This window comes from Pan paniscus, chromosome 23 (assembly GCF_029289425.2).
Source record: "Pan paniscus chromosome 23, NHGRI_mPanPan1-v2.0_pri, whole genome shotgun sequence".
In the NCBI taxonomy this organism is placed as follows: domain Eukaryota; kingdom Metazoa; phylum Chordata; class Mammalia; order Primates; family Hominidae; genus Pan; species Pan paniscus.
This window is the reverse complement of record NC_085927.1, coordinates 806,811-825,451: the sequence shown is the minus strand read 5'-3', so window position 1 is coordinate 825,451 and position 18,641 is coordinate 806,811.

The window sequence follows — 18,641 nt, the reverse complement described above, 5'->3', positions numbered from 1 at the left end:
TTGACATCATAACCCTGCACTGGTCACCCAGGTGACAGGCCCTTGTCTGTGATCTCCCTAAGGGGGCATTGTGACATCATAAGTCTGCACTAGTCACCCAGGTGACAGGTGCTTGTCTGTGAACTGCGTAAGGGGAATTGTGACATCATAACTCTGCACTGGTATCCCAGGTGACAGAACCTTGTCTGTGATCTGCCTAAGGGCTCATTGTGACATCATAACTCTGCATAGGGCACCCAGGTGAGAGGCCCTTGTCTGTGATCTGTCTAAGTGAGTGTTGTGATATCATAATTCTGCAGTGGTCACCCCGGTGACAGGCCACTGTCTGTGATCTGCGTAAGGGGGCATTGTGACATCATAATTCAGCACTAGTAACCCTGGTGACAGGCCTTTGACTGTGATCTGCCTAAGGGGGCATTGTTACACCATAACTCTGTACTGGTCACCCAGGTGACAGGCCCTTGTCTGTGATCTGCCTAAGGGGGCTTTGTGACATCATAAGTCTGCACTAGTCACCGAGGTTACAGGCCCTTGTCTGTGATCTCCCTAAGGGGCATTGTGACATCGTAACTCTGCACTGGTCACCCAGGTGACAGGACCTTGTCTGTGATCTGCATAAAGGGGCATTGTGACATGATAACTCTGCACTGATCAACCAGGTGACAGACCCTTTTCTGTGATCTGCGTAAGGGGGCATTGTGACATCATAACCCTGCATTGGTCACCCAGGTGAAAGACCCTTGTCTTTGATCTGCCTAAAGGGCCATTGTCACATCATTACTCTGCACTGGTCACCCAGGTGACAGATCCTTGTCTGTGATCTGCCTCAGGGGGAATTGTGACATCATAATTCTGAAATGGTCACCCAGATGACAGACCCTTGTCTGCGATCTGCCTAAGGGGGTATTGTGACATCATAATACTGCAGTGGTCACCCAGGTGACAGGCCTTTGTCTGTGATCTTCCTAAGTGGGCATTTTATCATCGTAACTCTGCACTGGACACCCAGGTGACAGGCCCTTGTCTATAATCTCCCTAAGGGGGCATTGTGACATCATAACCCTGCACTGGTCACCCAGGTGACAGGCCCTTTTCTGTTATCTGCCTGAGGGGGCATTTTGACATCATAACTCTGCACTGGTCACCCAAGTGACAGGCCCTTGTCTGTGATCTGCCTAAGGGGGCATTGTGACATCATAAGTCTTCACTAGTCACCCAGGAGACAGGCCCTTGTCTGTGATCTGCCTAACGGGCATTGTGACATCATAACTCTGCACTGGGCATCCTGGTGTGAAGCCTTTGTCTGTGATCTGCCTAAGTGTGTATTGTGACACCATAACTCTGCACTGGGCACCCAGGTGACGGGCTGTTGTCTGTGATCTGCCTAAGGGGCATTGTGACATCATAACTCTGTACTGGTTACTCTGGTGACAGGACCATGTCTGTGATCTGCCTAAGGGTTCATTTTGACATCATAACTCTGCATTAGGCACCCAGGTGACAGGCCCTTGTCTGTGATCTGCCTAAGGTGGCATTGTGACATCATAACTCTGCACTCGGTTCCCTGGGTTAGAGGCCCTTGTCTGTGATCTGCCCAAGAGGGCGTTGTGACATCATAATTCTGCAATGGTCACCCAGGTGACAGGCCCTTGTCTGTGATCTGTGTAAGGGGCATTGTGACATCATAACTCTGCACTGGGCTCGCAGGTGACCGACCCTTGTCGGTGATCTGCCTAAAGGGGCATTGTGACATCATAACTCTGCAATGGGCACCTAGGTGACAGGCCCTTGTCTGTGATCTGCCTAAGGCTGCATTGTGACATCATAACTCTGCAATAGGCACCCAGGTGAGAGGCCCTTGTGTGTGATCTTCCTAAAGGTGTATTGTGACATCATAATTATGCACTGGTCACCCAGGTGACTGGCCAAACTCTGTGATCTACCTCAGGGGGCACTGTGACATCATAACTCTGCACTGGTCACCCTGGTGACAGGCCTATGACTGTGATCTGCCTAAGGTGCACTGTGACATCATAACCATGCACTGCTCACACAGGTGACAGGGCCTTGTGTGTGATCTGTCTGAGGGGGCATTGTGACATCATAACTCTGCACTGGTCACACAGTTGACAGGCCCTTGTCTGTGATCTGCCTGAGGGTGCATTGAGACATCATAACTCTGCAGTGGTCACCCAGGTGACAGACCCTTGTCTGTGATCTGCCTAAGGGGGCATTGTGACATCATAATTCTGCAGTGGTCACCGAGGTGACAGGCCCCTGTCTGTGATCTACCTAGGTGGGCATTGTGTCATCATAACTCTACACTGGACACCCAGGTGACAGGCCTTTTTCTGTGATCTGCCTAAGGGGCCATTGTGACATCATAACCCTGCATTCGTCCACCAGGTGAGAGGCCCTTTTCTGTTATCTGCCTAAGGGGACATTGTGACATCATAACTCTGCACTGGTCACCTTGTTGACAGGCCTTTGTCTGTGGTCTGCCTAAGGGGGTATTGTGACATCAAAACCCTGCACTGGTCACACAGCTGACAGGCCCTTGTGTGTGATCTGCCTGAAGGGGCATTGCGACATCATAACTCTGCACTGGTCTCCCAGGTTACAGGCCCTTGTATATGTTCTGCCTAAGGGGGAATTTTGACATCATAAGTCTGCACTTGTCACGCAGGTAACAGGCCCTTGTCTGTGATCTGCCTAAGGGGCCTTGTGACACCATAACTCTGCACTAGTCACCCAGGTGACAGGACCTTGTCTGTGATCTGCCCAAGGGTGCATTGTGGCATAATAACTCTGCATTGGGCACCCATGTGACAGGCCCTTGTCTGTGATCTGCCTAAGGGGGCATTGAGCCTTCATAACTCTGCACTGGACACCCAGGTGAGAGGCCCTTCTCTGTGATCTGCCTAAGGGGGTATTGTGATATCATAATTCTGCACTGGTCACCCAGGGGACAGGCCACTGTCTGTGATCTGCCTAAGGGGGCATTGTGACCTCATAACTCTGCACTGGTCACCCTGGTGACAGTCCTTTGTCCGTGATGTGCCTAAGGGGGCATTCTGACATCATAACCCGGCACTGGTCAGACAGGTGAGAGGCCCTTGTGTGTGATCTGCCTGAGGGGGCATTGTGACATCATAACTCTGCACTGGTCACCCAGGTGACAGGCACTTGTCTGTGATCTGCCTGAGGGTGCATTGTGACATCATAAATCTGCACTAGTCACCTAGGTGACAGGTCCTTGTCTGTGATCTGCCTAAAAGGGGCATTGTGACATCATAACTCTGTACTGGTCACCCAGGTGACAGGCCCTTATCATTGATCTGCCTAACGGTGCATTGTGACATCATAACTCTGCACTGGTCACCCAGGTGACAGGCCCTTGTCTGTGATCTGCCTAAGGGTGTATTTTGATATCATAATTAAGCAATGTTCACCCAGGTGACAGGCCTTTGTCTGTGATCTTCCTAGGTGGGCATTGTGTCATCATAACTCTGCACTGGACCCGCAGGTGACAGGCCCTTGTTTGTGATCTGCCTAAGGGGGCATTTTGTCATCATAACCGTGTACTGGCCCCCCAGGTGACAGGCCCTTTTCTGTTATCTGCCTAAGGTGGCATGGTGACATCATAACTCTGTGCTGGTAACCCACGTGACAGGCCCTTATATGTGATCTGCCTAGGGGGTCATTGTGACATCATAACTCTGCACTGGGCACCCAGGTGACAGTCCCTTGTCTGTGATCTGCCTAAGGAAGTTTTGTGACATCATAACTCTTCACTGGTCACCCAGGTGACTGACCCATGTCTGTGATCTGCCTAAGAGGGCATTGTGATATCATAATTCTGCAGTGCTCACCCAGGTGACAGTCCTTTGACTGTGATCTGCCTAAGAGGGCATTTATAAATCATTAGTCTGCACTAGTCACCCAGGTTACAGGCTGTTGTCTGTGATCTGCGTAAGGGGCATTGTGACATCATAATTCTGCACTGGTCACCATGGTGACAGGCCTTTGTCTGTGATCTGCCTAATTTTGCATTGTGACATCATAACCCTGCACTGGTCACCCAGGTCACAGGCCCTTGTGTGTGATCTCCCTGAGGGGGCATTGTGACATAATAACTCTGCACTGGTCACCCAGGTGACAGGCCCTTGACTGTGATCTGCCTGAGGGTGCATTGTGAAATCATAACCCTTCACTGGTTACCCAGGTGACAATCCTATATCAGTGGTCTGCCTTAAGGGGTATTGTGACATCATAACTCTGTACTGGGCACCCTGGTGACAGGACCTTGTCTGTGATCTGCCTAAGGGTGCATTGTGACATCATAACTCTGCATTGGGCACCCAGGTGACTGTCCCTTGTCTGTAATCTGCCTAAGGGGGTATTGTGAAATCATAACCCTGCACTGGTCACCCATGTTAGATGTCTAAGTCTGTGATGTGCCTAAGGGGGCATTGTGACATCATAACTCTGCACTGGGCACCCAGGTCGCAGGCCCTAGTCTGTGATCTGACTAAGGGGGCATTGTGACATCATAACTCTGCAGTGGCACCCAGGTGACAGGCTCTGGTCTGTTATCTGCCTAAGGAAGTATTCTGACATCATAACTCTGCACTGGTCACTCAGGAGGCAGACTCTTGTCTATGATCTGCCTAAGGGGGCATTGTGACATCACAATTCTCCAATGGTCACCCAGGTGACAGGCACTTTTCTGTTTTCTGACTCAGGGGGCATTGTGACATCATAACTCTGCACTGGTAACCCAGTTGACAGGCCCTTGACTGTGATCTGCCTAAGGGGGCATTTTGACATCATAAGTCTGCACTAGTCACCCATGTGACAGGCCCTTGTCTGTGATCTGTGTAAGGGGCATTGTGACATCATAACCCTGCACTGGTCACCCAGGTGACTGGCCCTTATCTGTGATGTGCCTAAGGGGATATTGTGACATCATAACTCTGCACTGGGCACCCAGGTGACAGGACCCTGTCTGTGATCTGTCTAAGGGGGCATTGTAACATCATAATTCTGCATTGGGCACCCAGGTCAAAGTCCCTTGACTGTGATCTGCTTAGGGGGTTATTGTGACATCATAACTCCGCACTGGGCACCCAGGTGACAGGCCTTTGTCTGTTTCCTGTCTAAGGGGTCAGTGTGATATCGTAACTCTGCACTGGTCACCCAGGTGACAGTCTCTTGTCTGTGATCTGCCTAAGGGGGAATTTTGACATCATAAGTCTGCACTAGTCACCCAGGTGACAGGCCCTTGTCCGTGAACTGCGTAAGTGGAATTGTGACATCATAACTCTACACTGGGCACCCAGGTGACAGTCCCTTGTCTGTGATCTGCCTAAGGGGGCATTGTGACATCATAATTCTCCAATGGTCACCCAGGTGACAGGCCCTTGTCTGTTTTCTGCCTAAGGGCGTATTGTGACATCATAACTCTGCACTCGTCACCCAGGTGACAGGCCCTTGTCTGTGATCTGCCTAAGGAGGTATTGTGACATCATAACTCTACACTGGACAGCCAGGTGACCGGCCCTTGTCTTTGATCTGCCTAACGGTGCATTGTGACATCATAACTCTGCACTGGTCACCCAGGTGAGAATCCCATGACTGTGGTTTGCCTAAAGGGGTATTGTGACATCGTAACACTGCACTGGGCATACAGGTGACAGGACCTTGTCTGTGACCTGCCTAAGGGGTCCTTGTAACATCGTAACTCTGCACTGGGCACCCAGGTGACAGGCCCTTGTCTGTGATCTGCAGAAGTGGGCATTGTGACATCATAACCCTGCACAGAGCACCCAAGTTACAGGCCCTTCTTTGTGATTTGCCTACGGAAGTATTGTGACATCATAACCCTGCACTGGTCACCCAGGAGGCAGGCCCTTGTCTGTGAACTGCGTAAGGGTTTATTGTGACAACATAACTCAGCACTGGTCAACCATTTTGCAGCTCTTTGTCTGTGATCTGCCTAAGGGGGCATTGTGACATAATAACTCTACACTGGGCACCCAGATGACAGGCCCTTGTCTGTAATCTGCCTAAGGGGGCATTGTGACATCATAACTCTGCACTGCGCACCCAGGTGACAGGACCCTGCCTGTGATCTCCCTAAGAGGGCATTGTGACATCATAAATCTGCATTGGGCACCCAGCTGACAGGCCACTGTCTGTGATATGCGTAAGGGGCATTGTGACATCATAACTCTGTACTGGTCCCCCAGGTTACAGGCCCTTGTCTGTGATCTCCTTAAGGGGGCATTGTGACATCATAAGTCTGCACTAATCACCTAGGTGACAGGCCCTATTCTGTGATCTGCCTAAGGGGCATTCTGACATTGTAACTCTGCACTGGTCACCCAGCTGACAGGACTTTTTCTGTGATCTGCCTAAGGGGGCATTGTGACATTATAAGTCTGCATTGGGCACCCAGGTGACAGACCCTTCTCTGTGATCTGCCTAAGGGGGCATTGTGATATCATAACTATGCACTGGGCACCCAGGTGAGAGGCCCTTCTCTGATCTGCCTAAGGGGGTATTGTGACATCATAATTCTGCACTGGTCACCCAGGTGACAGTCCACTGTCTGTGATCTGCCTAAGGGTGTATTGTGACATCATAACTCTGCACTGGTCACCCTGGTGACAGGCCTTTGTCTGTGATCTGCCTAAGGGGGCATTGTGACATCATAACCCTGCCCTGGTAACCCAAGTCACAGGCCCTTGTGTGTGATCTGCCTGAGGGTGCATTGTGACATCATAGCTCTGCACTGGTCACACAGGTGACAGGCTCTTGTCTCTGATCTGCCTAAGGGGGCATTGTGGCATCATAAGTCTGCACTGGTCACCCAGGTGACAGGACCTTGTCTGTGATCTTTCTAGGTGAGCATTGTGTCATCATAAGTCTGCACTGGACACCCAGTTGACAGGCCCTTGTCTGTGATCTGCCTAAGGGGGAATTTTGACATCGTAAGTCTGCGCTTGTCACCCATGTGACAGGACGTTGTCTGTGATCTGCCTAAGGAGCATTGTGACATCATAACGCTGCACTGGGAATGCAGTTGAGTGGACTTTGCCTGTGATCTGCCTAAGGGAGTATTGTGACATCATAACTCTGTACTGGTCACCCACGTGACAAGCCCTTGTCTGTGATCTGACTAAGGGGGCATTGAGAAATCTTAAGTCTGCACTAGTCACCCAGGTGACAGGCCCTTGCCTGTTATCTGCCTGAGTGTGCATTGTGACATCATAAGTCTGCGCTGGTCACCCATGCGACAGGCCCCTGTCTGTGATCTGCCTATGGGGGCATTGTGACATCATAAGTCTGCACTAATCAACCAGGTGACAGGCCCTTGTCTATCATCTATGTAAGGGGCATTGTGACATCATAACTCAGCAATGGTAACCGAGGTTACAGGCCTTTGTCTGTGATCTGCCTAAGGGGGCAATGTGACATCAGAACCCTGCACTGGTCACACAGGTGACAGGACCTTGTGTGTGATCTGCCTGAGGGGGCATTGTGACATGCTAACTCTGCACTGGTCACCCAGGTGACAGGCCCTTGTCTGTGATCTTCCTGAGGGTGCATTGTGACATCATAACTCTGCCCTGGTCACCCAGGTGACAGTCCGTTGTCGGTCATGTGACTCACGGGGCATTGTGACATAACACTGTACTGGTCATCCAGGTTACAGACCCTTATCTGTGATCTGCCTAAGGGGGCATTGTTACATCATTACTCTGCACTGGGCACCCAGGTGACAATCCCATGTCTATGATCTGCCTATAGGGGTATTGTGACATCATAACTCTGCACAACTCACCCAGGTGACAGGCCCTTGTCTGTGACCTGCCTAAAGGGAAACTGTGACATCATAACTCTGTACTGGGCACCCCGGTGCTGGTATCTTGTCTGTGATCTGCCTAAGGGGGCATTGTGACATCATAACTATGCACTGGGCACCCAGGTGAGAGGCCCTTGTCTGTGATCTGCCTAAGTGGGTATTGTGACATCATAATTCTGCCTTGGTCACCCAGGTGACAGGACACTGTCTGTGATCTGACTAAGGGGGCATTGTGACATCATAACCTGGCACTGGTCACACAGGTGATAGGCCCTTGTATGTGATCTGTCTGAGGGGGCATTGTGACATCATAACTTTTCACTGGTAACCCAGATGTCAGGCCCTTGTCTGTGATCTGCCTGAGTGTGCATTGTGACATCATAACTCTGCACTGGTCACCCAGGTCACAGGTCCTTGTCTGTGATCTGCCTAAGGGGGCATTGTGACATCATAACTCTGTACTGGTCACCAAGGTGAAAGGCCCTTGTCTGTGATCTGCCTAAGGGGTCATTGTGACATCATAATCCTACACTGGGCAACCAGGTGACAGTCTGTTGTCTGTGATCTGCCTAAGGGAGTATTGTGACATCATAGCTCTGCACTGGTCACCCAGCTGACAGACCCTTGTCTGTGATCTGCCTAAGGGATTATTTGGACATCATAACTATGCACTGGTCACGGTGGTTCGAGGCCTTTCTCTTTGTTCTGTCTAAGGGGGAAAAGTGACATCATAACCAAGCACTGGTCACAGGGGTGACAGGACCTTGTGTGTGATCTGCCTGAGGGGGCATTGTGACACCATAACTCTGCACTGGCCACCCAGGTGTCAGGCCCTTGTCTGTGATCTTCCTGAGGGTGAATTGTGATATCATAACTCTGCCCTGGCCACCCAGGTGACAGGCCCTTGTCTGTCATCTGCCTCAGGGGATATTGTGACATCATTGCTCTGTACTGGTCACCCAGGTGAGAGGCCCTTATCTGTGATCTGTCTAAGGGGGCATTGTTACATCATTACTCTGCACTGGGCACCCAGGTGACAATCCCAAGTCTATGATCTGCCTTAAGGGGTATTGTGACATCATAACTCTGCACTGGGCACCCACGTCACAGGACCTTGTCTGTGATCTGCCTAAGGGGGCATTGTGACATCATAAATCTCCATTGGGCACCCCGGTGACTGTCCCTTCTCTGTGATCTGCCTAACGTGGTATTGTGACAACATAACTCTGCTCTGGTCACGAATTTACAGGTCTTTGTCTGTGATCTGCCTATGGGGGCATTGTGGCATCATAACACTGCACTGGTCACCCAGGTGACATGCCTTTTTTGTGATCTGCCTAAGGGGGATTGGGACATCACAACCCTGCACTGGTCACCAAGGTTACAGGGCCTTGTCTGTGATCTGCCTAGGAGGGCATTGTGGCATCATAGCACTGCACTGGTCACCCAGGTGACATGCCTTGTTTGTGATCTGCCTAAGGGGCATTGGGACATCATAACCCTGCACTGGTCACCAAGGTTACAGGGCCTTGTCTGTGATCTGCCTGAGTGTGCATTGTGACATCATAATACGGCACTGGTCACCCAGGTGACAGGCCCTTTTCTGTGATCTGCCTAAGGGGGCATTGTGACATCATAAGTCTGCACTAATCAAACAGGTGACAGGCCCTTGTCTATCATTTGCTTAAGGGGCGTAGTGACATCAGAACTCTGCAATGGTAACCGAGGTTACATGACCTTGTCTGTGATCTGCCTAAGGGAGCATTGTGACATCATAACTCTGCTTTGGGCACCCAGGTGACAGGCCCTTGTCTGTGATCTGCCTAAAGGGACATTGTGACATCATAACTCTGCACTGGGCACCCAGGTGACAGGCCCTTGCCTGTGATCTGCCTGAGTGGGCATTGTGACATCATAAGTCTGCACTGGTCACCCAGGCGACAGGCCCCTGTCTGTGATCTGCCTATGGGGGCATTGTGACATCATAAGTCTGCACTAATCAACCAGGTGACAGGCCCTTGTCTATCATCTACGTAAGGGGCATTGTGACATCATAACTCTGCAATGGTAACCGAGGTTACAGGCCTTTGTCTGTGGTCTGCCTAAGGGGGCAATGTGACTTCATAACCCTGCACTGGTCACACAGGTGACAGGACCTTATGTGTGATCTGCCTGAGGGGGCATTGTGACATCCTAACTCTGCACTGGTCACCCAGGTTACAGGCCCTTGTCTGTGATCTTCCTGAGGGTGCATTGTGCCATCATACCTCTGCCCTGGTCACCCAGGTGACAGTCCTTTGTCGGTCATGTGCCTCAGGGGGCACTGTGACATCATAACACTGTACTGGTCATCCAGGTGACAGGCCCTAATCTGTGATCTGCCTAAGGGGGCATTGTTACATCATTGCTCTGCACTGGGCACCCAGGTGACAATCCAATGTCTATGATCTGCCTAAAGGGGTATTGTGACATCATAACTCTGCACTGGGCACCCAGGTGACAGGACCTTGTCTGTGATCTGCCTAAGGGAGTATTGTGACAACATAACTATGCACTGGTCACCAATTTTACAGGTCTTTGTCTGTGATCTGCATAAGGGGCATTGTGACATCATAACTCTGCACTGGGCATCCAGGTGACAGGCCCTTGTCTGTGATCTGCCTAAGGGGGCTTTGTGACATCATAACTATGCACTGGGCCCCCAGGTGACAGTCCCTTGTCTGTGATCTGCCTAAGGGGGTATTGTGACATCATAAGTCTGCACTGCTCACCCAGGTGACAGGACCTTGTCTGTGATCTGCCGGAGGGTGCATTGGGACATCATAACTCTGCACTGGGCACCCAAGTGACAATCCCATGTCAGTGGTCTGCCTAAAGGGGTATTGTGACATCATAACTCTGTGCTGGGCACCCAGGTGACAGAACCTCGTCTGTGACCTGCCTAAGGGGGCATTGTGACATCATAACTATGCATTGGGCACCCAGGTGACAGTCCCTTGTGTGTAATCTGCCTAAGGGGGTATTGTGAAAACATAACCATGCACTAGTCACCCATGTTACAGGTCTATGTCTGTGATGTGCCTAAGGGGGTATTGTGACATCATAACTCTGCACTGGTCACCCAGGTGACAGGCCCTTGTCTGTGATCTGCCTAAGGGGGCATTGTGACATCATAACTCTGCACTGGGCACCCAGGTTACAGGCCCTTGTCTGTGATCTGCCTTAGGAGGCATTGTCATATCCTAACTCTGCACTGGTAACCCAGGTGAGAGGACCTTGTCTGTCATCTGCCTAAGGGGGCATTGTGACATCGTAAAACTTCACTGGTCACCCTGCTGACATGTCTTTGTCTGTGATCTGCCTAAGGGGGCACTGTGACATCATAACCCTGCACTGGTCACACAGATGACAGGCCTTTGTGTGTGTTCTGCCTGAGGGGGCATTGTGACATCATAACTCTGCACTGGTCACCCAGGTGACTGACCTTTGTCTGTGAACTGCCTGTGTGTGCATTGTGACATCGTAAGTCTGCACTGGTCACCCCGGCGACAGGCCCTTGTCTGTGATCTGCCTAAGGGGGCATTGTGACATCACAACTCTGCACTGGGCACCCAGGTGACAGGCCCTTGTCTGTGATCTGCCTAAGGGGGCATTGTGACATCATAACTATGCACTGGGACCCCAGGTGACAGGCCCTTGTCTGTGACCTGCCTAAAGGGGTATTGTGACATCATAACTCTGTACTGGGCACCCAGGTGGCAGGACCTTGTCTGTCATCTGCCTAAGGGGGCATTGTGACATCATAACTATGCGCTGGGCCCCAAGGTGACAGGCCCTTGTCTGTGACCTGCCTAAAGAGGTATTGTGACATCATAACTCTGTACTGGGCACCCAGGTGACAGGACCTTGTCTGTGATCTGCCTAAGGTGGCATTGTGACATCATTACTCTGCATTGGACACCGAGGTGACAGTCCCTTGTCTGTAATCTGCCTCAGGGGGTATTGTGAAAACATAACCATGCACTAGTCACCCATATTACAGGTCTATGTCTGTGATGTGCCTAAGGGGGCATTGTGACTTCATAACTCTGCACTGGGCACCCAGGTGACAGGCCCTTGTCTGTGATCTGCCTAAGGGGGCATTGTGACATCATAACTATGCACTGGGCACCCAGGTGACAGGCCCTTGACTGTGATAGGCCTAAGGGTGCATTATGACATCAGAATTCTCCAATGGTCACCCAGGTGACAGGCCCTTGTCTGTTTTCTGCCTAAGGGCGCATTGTGGCATCATAACTCTGCACTGGTCACCCAGGTGACAGGCCCTTGTCTGTGATCTGCCTAAGGGGGCATTTTGCCATCATAAGTCTGCACTAGTCACCCAGGTGACAGGTCCTTTTCTGATCTGCCTAAGGGACATTGTGACATCATAACGTTGCATTGGGCACCCAGGTGACAGGCCCTTGTCTGTGATCTGCATAGGGGGGCATTGTGACATCATAACTCTCTACTGGGCACTCAGATGAGAGGCCCTTATCTGTGATTTCCCTAAGAGGGTATTGTGACATCATTATTCTGCCCTGGTCACCCAGGTGACAGGCCACTGTCTGTGATCTGCCTAAGGGGGCATTGTGACATCATAACTCTGCACTGGTCACCCTGCTGACATGTTTTTGTCTGTGATCTGCCTAAGGGGGCATTCTGACATCATAACCATGCACCGGTCACACAGATGACAGGCCCTTGTGTGTGGTCTGCCAAAGGGGGCGTTGTGATATCATAAGTCTGAACTGGGCACCCAGGTGAGAGGCCCTTCTCTGTGATCTGCCTAAGGTGGTATTGTGACATCATAATTTTGCACTGGTCTCCCAGGTGTCAGGCCACTGTCTGTGATCTGCCTAAGGGGGCGTTGTGACATCATAACTCTGCACTGGTCACCGAGGAGACAGACCCTTGTCTGTGATCTGCCTAAGGGGGCATTTTGATATCAAAATTCTGCACTGGTCACCCAGGTGACAGACCCTTTCCTGTGATCTGCCTTAGGGGGCATTGTGACACAATAACTCTGCACAGGTCACCCAGGTGACAGACCCTTGTATCTGATCTTTCTAAGTGGGCATTGTGACATCATAACTTTGCTCTGCTCACCCTGGTGACAGACCCTTTTCTGTTAAATGCCTAAGGGGGCATTGTGACATCATAACCCTGCAGTGGTCACCCAGGTGAAAGTCCCTTGTCTGTGAACTGCCTCAAGGGTCATTGTGACATCATAACTTGGCACTTGTCACCCAGGTGACATACAATTTTCTGTGATCTGCCTAAGGGGTCATTGTAACATCATAAATCTGAACTGGTCACCCAGGTGACAGACCCTTGTCTGTGATCTGCCTAAGGGGGCATTGTTGACATCATAACAGAGCACTGGTCACACAGGTGACGGAACGTTGTCTGTGATCTGCCTAAGGGGGCATTGTGACATTATAACTCTGCACTGGTCACCCAGGAGAAAGACCCTTTCCTGTGATCTGCCTATGGGTGCATTGTGACATGATAACTCTGCACTGGTGACCCAGGTGACAGACCCTTGTCTGCGATCTGCCTAAGGGGCCATTGTGACATCATAACTCTGCACTGGTCACCCAGGTGACAGAACCTTGTCTGTGATCTTCCTAAGGGGGCATTGTGACATCATAATTGTGCACTGGTCACCCTGGTCACAGACCCTTGTTTTTGATCTGCCTAAGTGGGCATTGTGACATCATACCTCTGCACTGGTCACCCAGGTGACATGCCCTTGTCTGTGATCTGCGCAATGTGGCATTCTGACATCATAACTTTGCTCTGGTCACCATGGTGACAGACCCTTGTCTGTTATCTGGCTAAGGGGGCATTGTGATATCATAACTCTGCACTGGTCAACCAGGTGACAGACCAATGTCTGTGATCGGCTTAAGGGGGCATTGTTGCATCAGAACTCTGTACTGGTCACCGTGGTGACAGACCATTTTCTGTGATCTCCCTGAGGGGGCATTGTGACATCATAACTGTGCACTTGTCACCCAGTTGATGGACCATTGTCTGTGATCTGCCTTAGGGGCCATTGTGACATCATAACACGGCACTTGTCACCCAGGTGACAAAACCTTGTCTGTGATCTGCCTAAGGGGGCATTGGGACATCATAATTGTGCACTGGTCACCCAGGTCACAGACCCTTGTCTTTGATCTGCCTAAGTGGGCATTGTGACATCATAACTCTGCACTGGTCACCCAGGTGACAGACCCTTGTCTGTGATCTGCCTAAGGTGACATTGTGACATCATAACTCTGCACTGGAAACGCAGGTGACAGACCCTTTTCTGTGATCTCCCTAAGGGGGCATTGTGACTTCATAACTCTGCGCGGGTCTCCCAGGTGTCAGGTCATTGACTGTGATCTGCCAAAGGGGGCATTTTGACATGATAACTCTGCACTGGTCACTCAGGTGACAGACCCTTGTCTGTGATCTGCCAAAGGGGGCATTGTGACATCATAACTCTGCACTGGTCACCCAGGTGACACAGCCTTGTGTGTGATCTTCCTAAGGGGGCACTGTGACATCATAACTCTGCACTGGTCACCCAGGTGACAGACCCTTGTCTGTCATCTGCTTAAGGTGACATTGTGACATCATTACTCTGCCCTGGAAACGCAGTTGACAGACCCTTTTCTGTGATATCCCTAAGGGGGCATTGTGACACAATAACTCTGCAATGGTCACCCAGGTGACAGAACCTTGTATATGATCTGCCTATGGGGGCATTGTGACATCATAACTTTGCTCTGTTCACCCTGGTGACAGACTCTTTTCTGTTATCTGCCTAAGAGGGCATTGTGACATCTTACCTCTGCACTGGTCACCCAGGTGGCAGTCCCTTTATTGTGATCTGCCTAAGGGGGCATTGTGACATGATAACTCTGCACTGGTCACCCAGGTGACAGACCCTTGACTGTGATCTGCCCAAGGGGGCATTGTGACATCGTAATTCTGCATGGGTCACCCAGGTGACAAAACCTTGTCTGTGATCTGTCTATGGTGGCATTTTGGCTTCATAACTCTGCACGGGTTTCCCAGATAACAGGTCCTTGACTGTGATCTGACTAAGGGGGCACTTTGACATGATAATTCTGCAATGGTCATCCAGGTGACAGACCATTGTCTTTGATATGCCTAAGGGGGCATTGTGACACAATAACTCTGCACTGGTCACCCAGGTGACAGACCCTTGTATGTGATCTGCCTAAGGGGGCATTGCGACATCATAAGTTTGCTCTGGTCACCCTGGTGACAGACCCTTTTCTGTTATCTGCCTAATGGGGCATTGTGACATCATAACTCTGCACTGGCCACCCAGGTGACAGACTCTTGTGTGTGACCTGCCTAAGGGGGCACTGTGACATCATAACTGTACCATTGTCACCCAGGTGACAGACACTTTTCTGTGATCTGCCTCAGGGGGCATTGTAACATCATAAATCTTAACTGGTAACGCAGGTGACAGACCCTTGCCTGTAATCTGCCTAAGGGGGCATTGTTGCGTCATAACTGTGCACTGGTCACCATGGTAACAAACCATTGTGTGTGATCTGCGCAAGGGGGCATTGTGACATCATAATTGTGCACTGGCCACACAGGTGATGGACCGTTGTCTGTGATCTGCCTAAGGGGGCATTGTGACATCATAAATCTGCACTGGTCACCCAGTTGAAAGACCCTTGTCTGTGATCTGCCAAAGGGTGCATTGGGACGTGATAACTCTGCACTGTTGACCCAGGTGACAGACCCTTGTCTGTGATCTGCCTAAGGGGGCATGGTGACATCATAACTCTGCACTGGTCACCGTGGTGACAGAAACTTGTCTGTGATCACCCTAAGGGGCCATTGTGACATCATAACTCTGCACTGGACATCCAGGTGACAGACCATTGTATGTGATCTGCCTAAGGGGACATTGTGACATCATAACTTTGCTCTGGTCACCCTGGTGACGGACCCTTTTCTCTTATCTGCGTATGGGGGCATTGTGACATCATAACTCTACCTTTGTCACCCAGGTGACAGACACTTTCCTGTGATCTGCCTAAGGGGCCATTGTAACATCATAAATCTGAACTGGACACCCAGGTGACAGACCCTTGTTTTTGATCTGCCTAAGGGGGCATTGTTGCGTCATACCTGTGCACTGGTCACCGTGGTGACAGACCATTGTCTGTGATCTGCCTAAGGGGGCATTGTGACATCATAACTGTGCACTGGTCACACAGGTGATGGACCGTTGTCTGTGATCAGCCTAAGGGGGCATTGTGACATCATGTCTCCGCACTTGGCACCCAGGAGAGAGGGCTTTGTCTGTGTTCTGCCTAAGGGCGAATTGTGACATCATAACTCTGCACTGGCCACACAGGTGACAGGCCGTTGTCTGTGATCTGCCTAAGGGGTCACACTGACATCATGAATCTGCACTAATTAACCGGATGAGAGGCCCTTGTCTGTGATCTGCCTAAGGGGTATTGTGACATCGTAAGTATGCACTGGTCACCCAGGAGACAGGACCTTGTCTGTGATCAGTCTAAGTGGGCATTGTGACATCATAACTCTACACTGGGCACCCAGATGAGAGGCCCTTCTCTGTGATCTGCCTAAGGGGGTATTGTGACATCATAATTTTCAACTGGTCTCCCAGTTGACAGGCCACAGCCTGTGATCTGCCTAAGGAGGTGTTTTGACATCATAACGCTGCACTGTTCACTCTGGTTTCAGGCCTTTGTCTGTGATTTGCCTAAGGGGGCATTGTGACATCATAACCCTGCACTGGTCAGACAGGTGAGAGGCCCCTGTGTGATCTGCCTGAGGGGACATTCTGACATCATAACTCTGCACTGGTCACCCAGGTGACAGGCCCTTATCTGTGATGTGCCTGAGGGGGCATTGTGACATCTTAACTATGCACTGGGCACTCAGGTGACAGGCCCTTGTCTGTGATCTGCTTGAGGGTGCATTGTGACATCATAAATCTGCGCTAGACACCCAGGTGACAGGCCCTTGTCTGTGATCTGCATAAGGGGGCATTGTGACACCATAACTCTGTAATGGGCTCCCAGGTGACAGGCCCTTGTCTGTGATCTGCATAAGGGGACATTGTGACACCATAACTCTGTACTGGGCTCCCAGGTGACAAGCCCTCATCTGTGACCTGCCTAAGGGGACATTGTGACATCATAACACTGCATGGGTCACCCAGGTGAGATGCCTTTTTTGTGATCTGCCTAAGGGGCATTGGGAAATCATAACCCTGCACTGCTCACCCAGGTGACAGGGCCTTTTCTGTGATCTGCTAAGGGGGCATTGAGACATCATAACTCTGCACTGGTCACCCGAGTGACAGTCCCTTGTCTGTGATGTGCCTAAGGGGTCATTGTGACATCATAACTCTGCACTGGTCAGCCAGGTCACAGACCCTTGTCTGTGATCGGCCTAAGGGGGCATTGTGATATGATAACTCTACACTGGTCACCAAGGTGACAGACCCTTGTCTGTGATCTGCGTAAGGGGCATTGTTACATCATAACCCTGCACTGGTCAAACAGGTGAAAGACCCTTGTCTTTGATCTGCCTAAGGGGCCATTGTGACATCAAAACTCTGCTCTGGTCACCCAGCTGACAGACCCTTGTCTGTGATCTGCCTAAGGGGGTATTGTGACATCATAATTCTGCAATGGTCACCCAGGTAAGAGGCCCTTTTCTGTGATCTGCCGAAGTGGGCAATTTGTCATCATAACTCTGCACTGGACACCCAGGTGACTGGCCCTTGCCTGTGATCTGCCTAAGGGGGCATTGTGACATCATAACTCTGCACTGGTCACCCAGGAGACAGGCCATTTTCTGTTATCTGCCTAAGGGGGCATTGTGACATCATAATTCTGCAGTGGTCACCCAGGTTACAGGCCTTTCTCTGTTATCTGCCAAAGGGGGTATTGTGACATCATAATTCTGCACTGGGCACCCAGGTGACAGGCCAATGTCTGTGATCTGCCAAAGGGGCATTGTGATATCATAACGCTGCATTTGGCACCCAGGTGAGAGCATTTGCCTGTGATCTGCCTAAGCAGCTATTGTGACATCATAACTCTGCACTGGTCACCCAGGTGAGAGGCCCTTGTCTGTGATCTGTCTAAGGGGGCATTGTGACATCATAAGTTTGCACTAGTCACCCAGGTGACAGCCCCTTGTCTGTGGTCTCCCTAAGGGGGCATTGTGACATCATAACTCTGTACTGGTCACCCAGGTGACAGGCCCTTATCTGTGATCTGCCTAAGGGGTCATTGTCACATCACAACTCTGCACTGGGCACCCAGGTGACAGTGTCTTGTCTGTGATCTGCCTAAGGGAGTATTGTGACATCATAACTCTGCACTGGTCACCCATTTCACAGGTCTTTCTCTGTGATCTGCCTAAGCGGGCATTGTGACGTAATAACTCTGCACTGGGCACCCAGGTGACAATCCCATGACTGTGATTTGCCTAAAGTTGTATTGTGCACCATGTGACAGTACCTTGTCTGTGATCTGCCTATGGAAGTATTGTGACATCATAGGTATTCACTGGACACCCAGGTGACAGACCCTTGCCTGTGATCTGCCTAAGAGGGCATTGTGATATCATAATTTTGCAATGGTCACCCAGGTGACAGGCCCTTGCGTGTGATCTGCCTGAGAGGGCATTGTGTCATCAT